The following is a 15,000-nucleotide window of genomic DNA, read 5'->3' as shown; positions in this document are numbered from 1 at the left end:
CAGATAGAGAATAGTCTACTTGGGAATCAAGTAGAGATGAACTTTTCAGTTATAGGATATGCTGGTTAGATCAGCAGTACAGCTCGAGGAAGGTAGTTTTAAGGGAAAATTGGAAGAGTGGAATTTAGATGGCCCAAATAGTTTAACCTTGTTTAACCGCCGCTGCTCTTGTGTGCAACAGTGGTTACTCCGCTAAATCGGCTACAGCGTTTAGCGTGTTTTATAACAGGGGCTGAAGGAGCTAGGAATTGGCCCAAAACGACCAATGGACTACTAGTTTCTGGCTGAAACTTCACCAAATCAGACAAAAGGCCGCTCAGTGCTTCCCACTCCCACTGGTAAGCAAAGAAACTTCCTCCTTCCTAATAAGGCAATGGATCAGTAACAGGAACTAAAAACAAAGCCCAGGGATCAGCAACTCTGAAACTGGACTACTCTAGTTCAGTAAGGCGGAAAACAAGAGATTTTTTGTTTTATTACAGAGACAAGGAAAAACAGACAGTAATTGCTGTAAATCGGCTTGCACTTTAGTGTGTAGCCTACAGAAACAATTTGCAACAATTAGTAACTTAAAGTGCAATAAACAGTGTAAAATGCAGAAATCACTTAAAGTAGCAATAAAACAGGCGAAATGCAGTTGCTAGCTTAAATAACTGTGGGAAAGCCACAAAAATACTTATATCTGGTAGAAAGTCACTCTTTTAGCTCTCTGCTGCTTGGATCACTCTGCAGGCCACCACGAGGATCTGTGCTGAGTTGGTACAAGCTGGAAAAGCGTGTTTAGCGTGTTTTATAGCAGGGGCTGAAAGGAGCTAGGAATTGGCCCAAAACAACCAATGGACTACTAGTTTCTGGCTGAAACTTCACCAAATCGGACAGAAAGGCTGCTCAGTGCTTCCCACTCCCACTGGTAAGCAAAGAAACTTTCCTCCTCCCTAATAAGGCAATGAATCAGTAACAGGAACTAAAAATAAAGCCCAGGGATCAGCAACTCTGAAACTGGACTACTCTAGTTCAGTAAGGCAGGAAAACAAGAGATTTTTTTGTTTTATTACAGAGACAAGGAAAAAAACAGACAGTAAATGCTATAAATGCTGTAAATCGGCTAGCGCACTTTAGTGTGTAGCCTACAGAAACAATTTGCAACAATTAGTAACTTAAAGTGCAATAAACAGTGTAAAATGCAGAAATCACTTAAAGTAGCAGTAAAACAGGCGAAATGCAGTCGCTAGCTTAAATAACAGTGGGAAAGCCACAAAAAATACTTATATCTGGTAGAAAGTCACTCTTTTAGCTCTCTGCTGCTTGGATCACTCTGCAGGCCACCACGAGGATCTGTGCTGAGTTGGTACAAGCTGGAAAACGCGTGTTTAGCGTGTTTTATAGCAGGGGGCTGAAAGGAGCTAGGAATTGGCCCAAAACGACCAATGGACTACTAGTTTCTGGCTGAAACTTCACCAAATCGGACAGAAAGGCTGCTCAGTGCTTCCCACTCCCACTGGTAAGCAAAGAAACTTCCCTCCTCCCTAATACGGCAATGGATCAGTAAGAGGAACTAAAAACAAAGCCCAGGGATCAGCAACTCTGAAACTGGACTACTCTAGTTCAGTAAGGCGGGAAAACAAGAGATTTTTTTGTTTTATTACAGAGACAAGGAAAAAAACAGACAGTAAATGCTATAAATGCTGTAAATCGGCTAGCGCACTTTAGTGTGTAGCCTACAGAAACAATTTGCAACAATTAGTAACTTAAAGTGCAATAAAAAGTGTAAAATGCAGAAATCACTTAAAGTAGCAGTAAAACAGGCGAAATGCAGTCGCTAGCTTAATAACAGTGGGAAAGCCACAAAAATACTTATATCTGGTAGAAAGTCACTCTTTTAGCTCTCTGCTGCTTGGATCACTCTGCAGGCCACCACGAGGATCTGTGCTGAGTTGGTACAAGCTGGAAAAGCATGTTTAGCGTGTTTTATAGCAGGGGCTGAAAGGAGCTAGGAATTGGCCCAAAATGACCAATGGACTACTAGTTTCCGGCTGAAACTTCACCAAATCGGACAGAAAGGCTGCTCAGTGCTTCCCACTCCCACTGGTAAGCAAAGAAACTTCCCTCCTCCCTAATAAGGCAATGGATCAGTAACAGGAACTAAAAACAAAGCCCAGGGATCAGCAACTCTGAAACTGGACTACTCTAGTTCAGTAAGGCGGAAAACAAGAGATTTTTGTTTTATTACAGAGACAAGGAAAAAACAGACAGTAAATGCTATAAATGCTGTAAATCGGCTAGCGCACTTTAGTGTGTAGCCTACAGAAACAATTTGCAACAATTAGTAACTTAAAGTGCAATAAACAGTGTAAAATGCAGAAATCACTTAAAGTAGCAGTAAAACAGGCGAAATGCAGTCGCTAGCTTAATAACAGTGGGAAAGCCACAAAAATACTTATATCTGGTAGAAAGTCACTCTTTTAGCTCTCTGCTGCTTGGATCACTCTGCAGGCCACCAAGAGGATCTGTGCTGAGTTGGTACAAGCTGGAAACGCGTGTTTAGCGTGTTTTATAGCAGGGGGCTGAAAGGAGCTAGGAATTGGCCCAAAACGACCAATGGACTACTAGTTTCCGGCTGAAACTTCACCAAATCGGACAGAAAGGCTGCTCAGTGCTTCCCACTCCCACTGGTAAGCAAAGAAACTTCCCTCCTCCCTAATAAGGCAATGGATCAGTAACAGGAACTAAAAACAAAGCCCAGGGATCAGCAACTCTGAAACTGGACTACTCTAGTTCAGTAAGGCGGAAAACAAGAGATTTTTGTTTTATTACAGAGACAAGGAAAAAAACAGACAGTAAATGCTATAAATGCTGTAAATCGGCTAGCGCACTTTAGTGTGTAGCCTACAGAAACAATTTGCAACAATTAGTAACTTAAAGTGCAATAAACAGTGTAAAATGCAGAAATCACTTAAAGTAGCAGTAAAACAGGCGAAATGCAGTCGCTAGCTTAATAACAGTGGGAAAGCCACAAAAATACTTATATCTGGTAGAAAGTCACTCTTTTAGCTCTCTGCTGCTTGGATCACTCTGCAGGCCACCACGAGGATCTGTGCTGAGTTGGTACAAGCTGGAAAACGCGTGTTTAGCGTGTTTTATAGCAGGGGCTGAAGGAGCTAGGAACTGGCCCAAAACGACCAATGGACTACTAGTTTCTGGCTGAAACTTCACCAAATCGGACAAAAAGGCCGCTCAGTGCTTCTCACTCCCACTGGTAAGCAAAGAAACTTCCCTCCTTCCTAATAAGGCAATGGATCAGTAACAGGAACTAAAAACAAAGCCCAGGGATCAGCAACTCTGAAACTGGACTACTCTAGTTCAGTAAGGCAGGAAAACAAGAGAATTTTTTTTTTTTTTTTTTTTTTTTACAGCGACAAGGAAAAAACAGACAGTAAATGCTATAAAAACAATTCACATGCAGTGCAAGCTGGCACACTTGAGTATGTAGCAATATTAGTCCACACACCGTATGAAAAAAATGTAATTAAATTAAAAAGGACTAAAAGCAAGTGCAGAAAGGGTTTATTAGAGAATGCGATAAAGAGGAGGGACTGAGGGAGTGTACTAGATCAAAACTACAGCGGGGCGGGCACTGCAAAAGCCACCAAATTTAAACTACATCCAAGAACAGGGAGGGGGTGGGAAGACAGTTTCAACAGAGCTAGATCTGAGAAATCAGTCCCCAAGTTATAACAACCACAATAAAATGAAGGAAATATACTTAAATCAGCTTATGTCCAGTTGATGTATGCAGACAAATCTCAGTAGCAGCAACTCTACTTAAAATGATTACCAGAGATGTAACCAACACAGGTTTTAAAGTTATCAGAAAACCCCCAAGCTAATTAACACTTAAAGGAATTTCAGAGCAGTTTAACAACTAGTGCAGAGCTTCAGACACACACACAAGACAGTTTCAACAGAGCTAGATCTGAGAAATCAGTCCCCAAGTTATAACAACCACAATAAAATGAAGGAAATATACTTAAATCAGCTTATGTCCAGTTGATGTATGCAGACAAATCTCAGTAGCAGCAACTCTACTTAAAATGATTACCAGAGATGTAACCAACACAGGTTTTAAAGTTATCAGAAAACCCCCAAGCTAATTAACACTTAAAGGAATTTCAGAGCAGTTTAACAACTAGTGCAGAGCTTCAGACACACACACAAGACAGTTTCAACAGAGCTAGATCTGAGAAATCAGTCCCCAAGTTATAACAACCACAATAAAATGAAGGAAATATACTTAAATCAGCTTATGTCCAGTTGATGTATGCAGACAAATCTCAGTAGCAGCAACTCTACTTAAAATGATTACCAGAGATGTAACCAACACAGGTTTTAAAGTTATCAGAAAACCCCCAAGCTAATTAACACTTAAAGGAATTTCAGAGCAGTTTAACAACTAGTGCAGAGCTTCAGACACACACACAAGACAGTTTCAACAGAGCTAGATCTGAGAAATCAGTCCCCAAGTTATAACAACCACAATAAAATGAAGGAAATATACTTAAATCAGCTTATGTCCAGTTGATGTATGCAGACAAATCTCAGTAGCAGCAACTCTACTTAAAATGATTACCAGAGATGTAACCAACACAGGTTTTAAAGTTATCAGAAAACCCCCCAAGCTAATTAACACTTAAAGGAATTTCAGAGCAGTTTAACAACTAGTGCAGAGCTTCAGACACACACACAAGACAGTTTCAACAGAGCTAGATCTGAGAAATCAGTCCCCAAGTTATAACAACCACAATAAAATGAAGGAAATATACTTAAATCAGCTTATGTCCAGTTGATGTATGCAGACAAATCTCAGTAGCAGCAACTCTACTTAAAATGATTACCAGAGATGTAACCAACACAGGTTTTAAAGTTATCAGAAAACCCCCCAAGCTAATTAACACTTAAAGGAATTTGCTCACTGGCATGTGGTAGCATGGCATCCAGGTACTGTTGGAGTACCCTGGAAGAATATGCCTGTGAGACCCCCATCATGTCCCCATTTGGTCTTTGGAAAGTACCTGTAGCTAGTATTCTAAGGGATACACATACCTTAGTTTCCACTGGGATGGGTTCCAACTATGTTGGCTCTGGTACTAAGTTAAGTTTGGCAGAGCTCAGTGAGCTCTTGTAGTATGTCCCTGTCTACCCTGTAGCACTGTACAATCTCCAGGTCATGTAGATCCTGGTAGGTTACCCTGGGCCTAGACACTCTTCTCCTTCTCAGTCTAGGCCTATGGTCAGCATCAGCAGCAGGTGCATTGACCTTTGCATCTAGCACATACATATGCAGCAGACTTGCAGCAGCCCCTAGCATTCTCTCAGTTAAAATTCCCAAGTCTGTATTCCAGTGATGCAGAGTATGGGGGATAAATCAGATTGTAGGGTGTATGCAACACTTATAGTGCTCTGCTGTAGGTGTAGCCTGTGTGGTTCACTACGTATGATGCATTCCACCTGCCAAGTATATCATTAATGGATTTAATGGCCCAAGTTTAAGTGAAACAAGGCTCATCAGTAATTAACATATCATTGGCTTTCTCAGACAATTCTTTTTTTGACAGTCTTCCTTGCTGAGCACTGTGGTACACCACACAAACCCATGCTGCAAAGATAAATGAAGCCTAGCATTTAGTAGACATACCCCCATGGAAGGTTACGCTCAGCATGGTGGCATACACAACTTAGCAGTCAGTGTACATGCCCCCCTGCTCAGATAGGCGGCGCCCATTCGAGCTTAAAAGATTGTATACACACCTCCTATTGATGCTAGTTACCTCTTCTGTGGACACCAACATGATTCTGACCCTACACGGATGGGATCTGTGGACACAGATACCCATTTGTGCTATTCAGTAACCCCAGCTCATTTAAATACAGATCCATGCAAGTACCTGGAAACTACACAGTTCCAGGCCCTGCCTCATTAACAACCTCAGCAGTCTAACATTGTACATACCTTGCACAGGGTCTTATAATGCATTTCTGTTACATACTCACAAATTCTGTTTTTTTACAATCTTTTTATATTTTTTCCATAATGGCATGTTTGCGCACTGTTGTGCGCTGCTTAAACATACCCAGGGTATTAAAAAAAATAAAATTATTTTACATTATTTTCCATACAGTTTTGGACACACAGTGGTTAGTTTTGCACATATCTGTGTCCTCTTTGCTATTTGTGACACTGAAAATACACTTTTACAGCCCCTGGTGTCATTTTTACATCCTGTGCATAGAATTTTGGGTGTATATGATGCTATCGAATGGACTAAATAGCGAATGCTATTTAGTCGATCCGATACTGTTGAAATGGCAAAATAGCGAAGTCACGGAACATCAAATTTTTTCCCAGGGAAAAAATTTGGTGGGCCATCTTCAGGACTTTGCCATTTCTTCCACTATGGTGCAATCTTAAAGTTGGTATAATTAAGTAGAGGGGGTGTGGGGGGCATAGCTCCCCAATTAAATTTGTGTTTAAGTTTATTTTTTTTTTACAGAGCAGCAAATTTTTTCCCTGGGAAAAAATTCACTGTTCCGTTTGTTCGATATTTTGTTGTTTCGATATTATCGGTATGATGAAATAGCATTTGCTATTTACATCGTATGATAATATGATATAGACACAGAATTTTTCCATCTACATTATGGACACCAACACAGGGTCTGCAGGACTGCCTATCTGCTTGCTGGATCACTCTGTCTGCCTCATTTGCATGCATTTAACATGCTTATGAGGTGATTTGCATGCCACGGACACATCTCTGTTTGCACGCCCGTGCATGCCCCTCAGCTCCATTTACTGGATGGCACATCTGCTTACTTCCATGCAAGCACCATGCCACTGTGCCTACACAGAAAATAAGTCCATGTAGGCATTATTGAATTCACCCATAGACTATATCAGCACAAGGATATTACAGTCAAGTTTCTTTTAAATAACAGTTTTGCTGCTGTCTCAAAATCAAACACATATACTAAGATATATACATTTCCTTCCTATTACTATCCAGTTTAAGTATAGACAACAATACAAAAATGTCTTGCTGTATATTTCTAGCCAGCTACATCACTTCTTAACAGAGCATAATTCTCAGCAAAATACTAAACTTACTTGCAATTAAGTTACGTTAATTATATTTAGGACTCCAGCTACAAACTTGCTTTCATCTAAGTTGCATAAAAATAAGCAATAATGCCTGACAGAGTTTTGTAAATAACGCCCACCCAGGGTTGTTATGAGGTCTGATGTCACAGGAAGAGGGCCTCTACATCCCTGGAAGGGTGTAATTTACAAAGTAACACACACCCTGGGTGGCATTATTGTGCTCAGAAAATGGGATGTCTGTAAAATTGTTATATATTACTGACATATATTTTATTACCATATTTTTTATATATTTTTGATGTAAAATAGTTCCTCTGCCTAATGTTTCAAAATTGCTGTAGTATATGCAAATTGTATTGGAGGAAGTATTCTACATCTAAAATATAATATTTTAAAAAAATCTATATGTTTACTTCACTTTTGGTCCCTTACTCTTAAAATGTGTTGTTTGTTGACAGTCATAGGGGACTGAAGTCAGTAAATAATGACACGCATTTGAGTTTCAGGTTTTAGAATTTATTTCCTTCAGAAAATTCATGCTAGCTTTATTAATAGATCAGTCATATGTCACAAAATGGAAAGATTATTGGGAGCTAATTAGTATGCACTTCATGAAAATCTCCTTAACACATAAAAATATGATTGCAAATAACTCCATGTTATGGTTACTAAAGGAATTTTGTACTTCACCTATTACACCTAAACATATGGTTTGTTACCCATTAAATATTATTATTAGTTATCGTAACTTTATATTCATGCACCCTAAGTATAGGGAATGGAATTTTATTGTATTTCCTATAATGTATACTCAGGGTATGCTTTTGTCATCTACTTCTGAAGGAACTCATTTAGCTATAGATAATGATCTAAAGTACTGGTATCAGTTGATATCTGATAATAAAGTTAAAAATCTAGATTTCTTAAAACAAGAATTTGATCTAAGAGAAACTTGCTGGTTAGAGGTTCAGACCTTTAGACAACATCTCATTAATAAAATAGATTTAATGTCTATAACTGTTAAAGAATCTATTCCAACACTGATTGATTACTTGATATTAAATTTACAACATAAAGTTTCTGATAAAGGTAAACTTTCATACATACATAAAGTTATCAGACAAGAAACTTTTTACAGTGTAGATTCATACTGGAATTATTTCACTTCTATTAATGGGGACCCACCAAATCAACAAGATAAACAATATATATCGGAATCTGCTTATAGAACTACGTCTTCCATTGTCTGGAGACTTTATACATGGAAATTTTTACATAGATCTTTTTATACATCTTTGATGATGAATAAAATAAATAATAAAGATAATCTATGTAAGAGATGTAATGTAGAAATTAATGCTGACTGGGCTCATATGTTTTATGACTGTATAAAATTGAAAGAATACTGGAAGTCAATTAATGGATTTTTGCAGGCTCTTTTTACAGATAATTTCATTATTTCTAAATCTCTTATATTATTCAACACACCTGTACCTCAAAGTGTTAAAAGGTTAAGCTTCCCTTGTTATGGTCTATTCTAGCAGTGGCTAGGAAAATAATAACTAGAAATTGGATTTCAGATACACCTCCTTCGTTCAATGAATTTAAAAATGTTATGAATATAGTGTGCCATATGGAAATAAACACAATTAGGACTAGAACAAATAGAAAAACATCTTATTTTATTGTATGGGATAATTTACAAAATTTGTTAAAAAATGTTTAATTTCAATAGCATGGTATTTTAGTTTAATTAATTGATCTGATTGTAGTGGATGTCTTTGTAAATATTTTAGTTGTTTTGTTGAATATTATAATAATACCTATTTTTAATTACTTGTATAAAATTGTTATGATATTTCTCTTATATGTTAAAACAATAAACCTGTTTTGAAAAAAGAAAATTCATGCTAGCACAAAACATGTTATTCAAGCAACTCTGTAATTTTATAAGAGCAATATATAAAACCTGTTGCTATTTTTTTCCAGCCCATGTTCCCCTTTCTTTTAGCCTTTATCCATATTTCTTGGGCTTGTGAGGTATGCAATCCTCTTAACTGCTGCTGCTGCCAGTAGTCAACCGATCTTTCTCTCTCTCACACACAGAATCACACTTGCGCGTCAGAAAATGCATGCTAACACAAATCTGTTATTCAAGCATCTTTGTAATTTTATAAGAGCAATATGTTTCGTAATTTTATAAGAGCAATATGTTTCTGTTTTTGAGCCTTTGTTCCCCCTTTATTTTAGGCTTTATCAAGATTTCTTGAACTAAGAGATTGAGAAGTATGTAAACCTCTTTGCTGCTGTTGCCGCTGCTCAGTCCTTCTCACTCTTCACACACACGCACATTTCTGCTTTCATGCATGCAAGTACACATACACTCATATGCAGACAGAAACATAAACACACACACATACATATACACATTTTTCTGTTTTCAACCTTTATTTTACTTTTACATTCTTCAATGGCAAAACACTGCTTGGCGAGTGCAAAGTAATGGCTGAATTGATGTCAATCTCACTTTCATGCACACATACACTCGTATATACAAATATAAACACACATTTTTCTCATTTTTTTGTTTAAATTTTGTTTTTTCTTTCTTTGTTTTTTTTTTTATTTTACACTTACTAAACAGCAAAAGCACTGCCTATTGAGGGTAAAATAAAGGTGGCCATTAGCTTTCTTTCAGCCTGAGCTCCGCTGCAGCTTAATATGCTGCCATGAAGCATCAAACTCATTTTTCAGCAGGTGTTACCTACAGATTAACACCCTGCTACAGAATGTTCATTTTCCATTCAGGATATCAATGTACAGGTCCCTCATTCTCTAATTACCTTTAGAACTCCAGCTGCAAGCTACTTTCAACTAAGCTACATTTATTATATTTAGAAAATGGGCAAACTGTACATCAGTACCCTGAATGGAGAGTGCACATTCTCCAGCAGGGTATTAATGTACAAGTAATGCTGGTGAAAAATGAGTCCACGACTTCATGGCAGTATATCAAGGTGCCGTGGAGCTCGGACTGAAAAAAAACTAATGGCTACCATTATTTTACCTTCGCTAAGTAGTACTTCTTCTGTTTAGTGAGTGCAAAATATATTAAAAGAAAAGAAAACTGAAAAAGAAAAGTCCATGCATTTATGTCTGTATGTGTGAGTATATGCGTGCATGTGAGCGAAAGCAAGAATGATCAAAGCGTTATTTTACACTAGCTAAGCAGCGTTTTTTTCTGTTTAGTGAGTGTAAAATCTAAATATAACAGAAAAAAGTGTGTGTGAATGTTTGTGTTTATATTTCTGCCTGTGTGTGTGAATGTGTGCATGAAGGCAAAGTGTGTGTAAGAGAGAGAGAGAGACAGAGAGTGAAGAGTGACAGCGATCCAACACTGCCAACAGTAGCAGTCAAGAAGTTTACATACCTGTCACCTCTTAGATAAGTTAAGCAAACAAAACATAAAGTAAAGGGGAGCAAAGGCTCAAAACAGGAACACGTTCTTGTTTAAAAAATCACAAAGTTGCTGGAATAATAGAACTTGTGTTAGCATGCATTTTCTGAAGTACAGGTGTGTGTGTGGGGGGTGGAGTTTGTGTGACAGAGGAAGACACAGTGAGAGCGACAGAACACTGGCAGCAGCAGACAAGAGGTTTGTACCTCTTGAACTGTTAGCACAAGAAATGTGGATAAAGCCTGATATAAAGGAACAAAGGTTCCAAAATAAGAACAGATTTTAAATGTTACACTTAAAAAAATAAAAAGTAATTTAAATAACAGGATTTGTGTTAACATGAATTAAGAGCACTTTAAAAGTCATTGGTCCTGCTACTACACTCTCCCTCCTTAAACATCCCCTACTTACATACCTTAATCTACTTTCTGCCCTTAACTCATTCTTCTCACTAGCTCTCTCTAATCTTCCTTGACTACTCTTTCTACTGTCTTCTAAAACCTATTAAGCAAATCATCTCAAAGAAACATTATATTGTAATTTTCTTGCCTTCATGCAACTACATCATGATAAAACTGGGTTTTTGTAACCACGTACCCTAAAAACTATATTAATCTTAATGACATATTTCTTTTTATATATCTTGAAATAGTTTTGCTATACTCCCTGATTATTGACACCATATAACATTGCATTGCTTCTTATGCCTTGTAATAATCCTGTAACATTGCTGTTTAATGCTAATTTATAACGAAAATTGTATAATATGTTGGAGCTTTTCACCCTGGGCCTCCACTGAAAAAGGGCTCTTCAGCTCAGTTGGAAAATCCCAGTCAACAAATGTAAAATAAATAAATAAATAAATAAAATAAAGTCTGTAAGTCAAATGTATGTCATTATTTAGTGACTTCAATACCAAATGACTGACAAGAAACCATTTTAGCAGTACGGGACCAAACAATAAAACAAATATTTAGATATTTTTAAAAAGGATATATTTTAGATGTGAAATGCTTCCTCCAACACCATTTACATATGCTACAGCAACTTTGAAACATTAGGTGGAGGAACTATTTTACAACCAAAATATATCAAAACATAATATATTTATAAAAAAATATATATAAGTAAGCAAAACACAACCCTTAGCAGGCATTAATTATACATTAACACACACCCTGCCAGGCATTATTGCTTGCTTAGAGCTCCAGCTGCAGGTACAAAAAGTTAACTAGTTGCAAAATGACTATACATCTTGCAGTTTAGAGGCACTGTCACTTGATCACATCTGTTTATATGCTGTGATAGATTGCAGTTAAAGATTTGCAAGGGAAATACCACTCAATGTATTGTCTAACTTGCAATCATAAACCTAATTCCCATTGTAAGATAACCAGCACACTGCTTCCTCTGTTTTTCACTGTACAGTTGTGGCTCTTGATATCAGCTTGCCCACAGTGGATCTCTCCTTGCTGTAAGTAAGACGAGTCTTGCACAGCTGAAAGAAAGTAGAGTAATTTAACTGCACACACTTCCGATATCCTGACTGACCAGGTACATCAACAGATGTAGTGCATGTGAATATCAAATGTGAGAAGAAATATTTCTGTGGGAAAATGTATTCCTGGAAAAAGTACCCCACAATAAATAATTGTTAAATATCAAGTATAAATACCTGCACTATACTGTTATATACAGGCACAGAGTCCTGCATGTTTACTACCAGAATTTCTAGCCTTTTCATTCTTTCCCTTATACCCTTATACATACCCCCTGCTGTCTTTCCAATTAAAAACATGGTGACATCTATCCTAACTCAGGCCCTGCAACAAATCAACAAAATAACGTCTGCCATATGACAAAATAGTCATCCCTCAAAGTCATATGGTCTCCACCTATTCACAGCTACATTTAGAAGTATAAGAAGCAAACTTTCTAATGTGCATGCCTGAGTAGCCTAACACTCCACAGATCTACTAGTAGCCACAGACATGTGGCTTAAACAAGAAGTAAAAGATGAAATCATACCACAGGGATAACACCTTAAGACTTGATTGAACACATAGGAAAGGTGGCGAGGTGACCATTATCAACAAGAATACTTTAAACCTCTCTAGGTATCATATAATCCCACTTGCACTCTTCAGTGCTGAAATAATTATAGCATCCTTGCAAGTTAATGTTCACAAAAGCCTTTGCATTACTGGAGTTTACTTTCTCCCAGGAAATAACATAGTTACTGGTGAAGAACTTCTCTGTTGGACATCAAGCATTATCTCACTTGAGACAATCATTTTAGAAGACATGAATATAGACTGGTAAACTATTGACCGTAACAGACATTCTAATGTTATTAATCTATATGGTTTCATTCTGTTAATTTCAGCTCCCACATAATACAACTCCAACAGAGCCTCTACCTTCGATTGGATTCTTTAGTGCCCCAAACAAAATCCTCTCAACAGGTGCCTTACCTGCTAACATAAGCAATCACTTACCCATCTTCTCAATAAGGCATCATAAACTAAACAAAAACAGCATGGATACAAATTTGTTCATAACCTCTTCTTTTTTTATTAAGGAACAATTCATCACAGCAGTAAAATAAGTCAACTGCTGGGCACTTTGAACCCTTTCACTTGATGAAGCTGCAGCTGTTCAACTCAATTGTCTTTAACATACTACATAAACTAGTTTCAATGAGAACTACAAGAAATAAATCAAATCCAGCACCCTAGCCTTCAAAAATTACTACCTTGCCCATGAAAGAGAGAGACATAGACTGTAAAAATGTGGAAGCAAGTTAAAACCATTTCTGCCTAACAGTGCTATAAATGTCTCAGTATCTCCACTAAAAATCAAATCAAAACTAATAAAAACTACTATATTAATATACAGGCTGCAAATTATAACAACCTCAAAGCTTTTTGGACCACAATTAACCAGCTGTTAAAACCCGATATGCCAACACAACCTACATCTTCTTCAGCTAACCATTCTGACAAAGCCAGTGAGTTTAATACCCACTTCATCCAAACAGTAACCTCTCTTATTGAACCCTTGGTAAAGGCTGGCACAAGTTCCACTCCTTCCTTGTTAGCACCCAAAACATTTGCAGTCAAACCGATCTCAATTTCTACAATCAAAAACAATTTTTTACTGTAAAACCTGTCCCTGATAACATACTATCTGAGTACTTAAAATTGCTGCTGATGCCCTAGCTTTTCCTGCACCATCCTAAACAGCCACTCATCACTGAAACCTATGTCCAAACCCTATAGAAAATGTGCTACAGTCTTCCTTTCCATAAAAGTGGAAACGCAAATGAGCTCTCAAACTTCAGGCCTTATAGCCATACTGTTTCCACTCTCAGAAATTCTGTAGCAGTGCATCCAGTCTCAACTCCTCAGCTTTCTCACTGACAACTGCCTCTTTTCCTCTATACAGAATGATTTCCATTTGTTTTATATTACATGTATAGCTTTCCTTTGTTTGTTACCTGATAACCAATATCAAATCTTTGGGAACATAGTGTTGACACTTTTCCAAGATTCTTTCCAAAGCCTTCAACATGGTATCCTACCAGAAATTGCTTCAAAAACTAACTTTCCTAGAAATACATGAAATTTTACTATCTTGCTTCTACAGCTACCTCTCAAATAGGCAACAAGCACTAAAATGGCAACAATGACAAATCCTCTTTCCTTTCCATTACAGTGGGTATCCCTCAAGGATCCATTTTAGGTCCTCAGTTGTTCAATATATTTATTAATAATCTCCACTTAGCTTCTAAACAAGTCACAATCATATAGTACACAGATGATTAAACAACCATGTGTTCTGCTAAAACATAGATAAATTAAAACAACCTACTGAAAAGTTTTTCTCCACCATAGAGGCCTGTCTGTCTGATACACAGTTGCTCTTTAACCCTAAAAAAATGATCCTATTTATCCCAAAGCATTCAACTGACAACAAAATAATTTCAATATCGCTTCCAATAACAACACCAATACAGAACTAGTAAGTCAAACTAAGTTTCTAGAAATCACTATTGATGGAAATTTAAAATTTGATCATCACATAAAACAAGCAGCAAAAACAACTAACAAACGATACCTCACAGATAATACCAGAAAAAGTATTACTCAAACCTTCAATCCCTACACTAATTTATATTGCTTCCATCTTGATTAACTTACAATCCACTCAACTCTCACTCTTGCTATAATAAGGAGGCAATGCTTGCCATCAACCATCATTACTGGACACATCATTGTCTGGTCTTAAAAAAAAAAACTTCATTGTTAGAGCTAAGGCGTTACCTTACACTTTCCAAACTGGTCACTTCCAATAAACTCAGCTATTGTCTAGACAAATGTCCTAA

Source organism: Protopterus annectens, chromosome 11.part0, assembly GCF_019279795.1.
Source record: "Protopterus annectens isolate FY-2018-M chromosome 11.part0, PAN1.0, whole genome shotgun sequence".
NCBI lineage: Eukaryota > Metazoa > Chordata > Ceratodontiformes > Protopteridae > Protopterus > Protopterus annectens.
Note: the sequence above shows the minus strand (reverse complement) of the source record.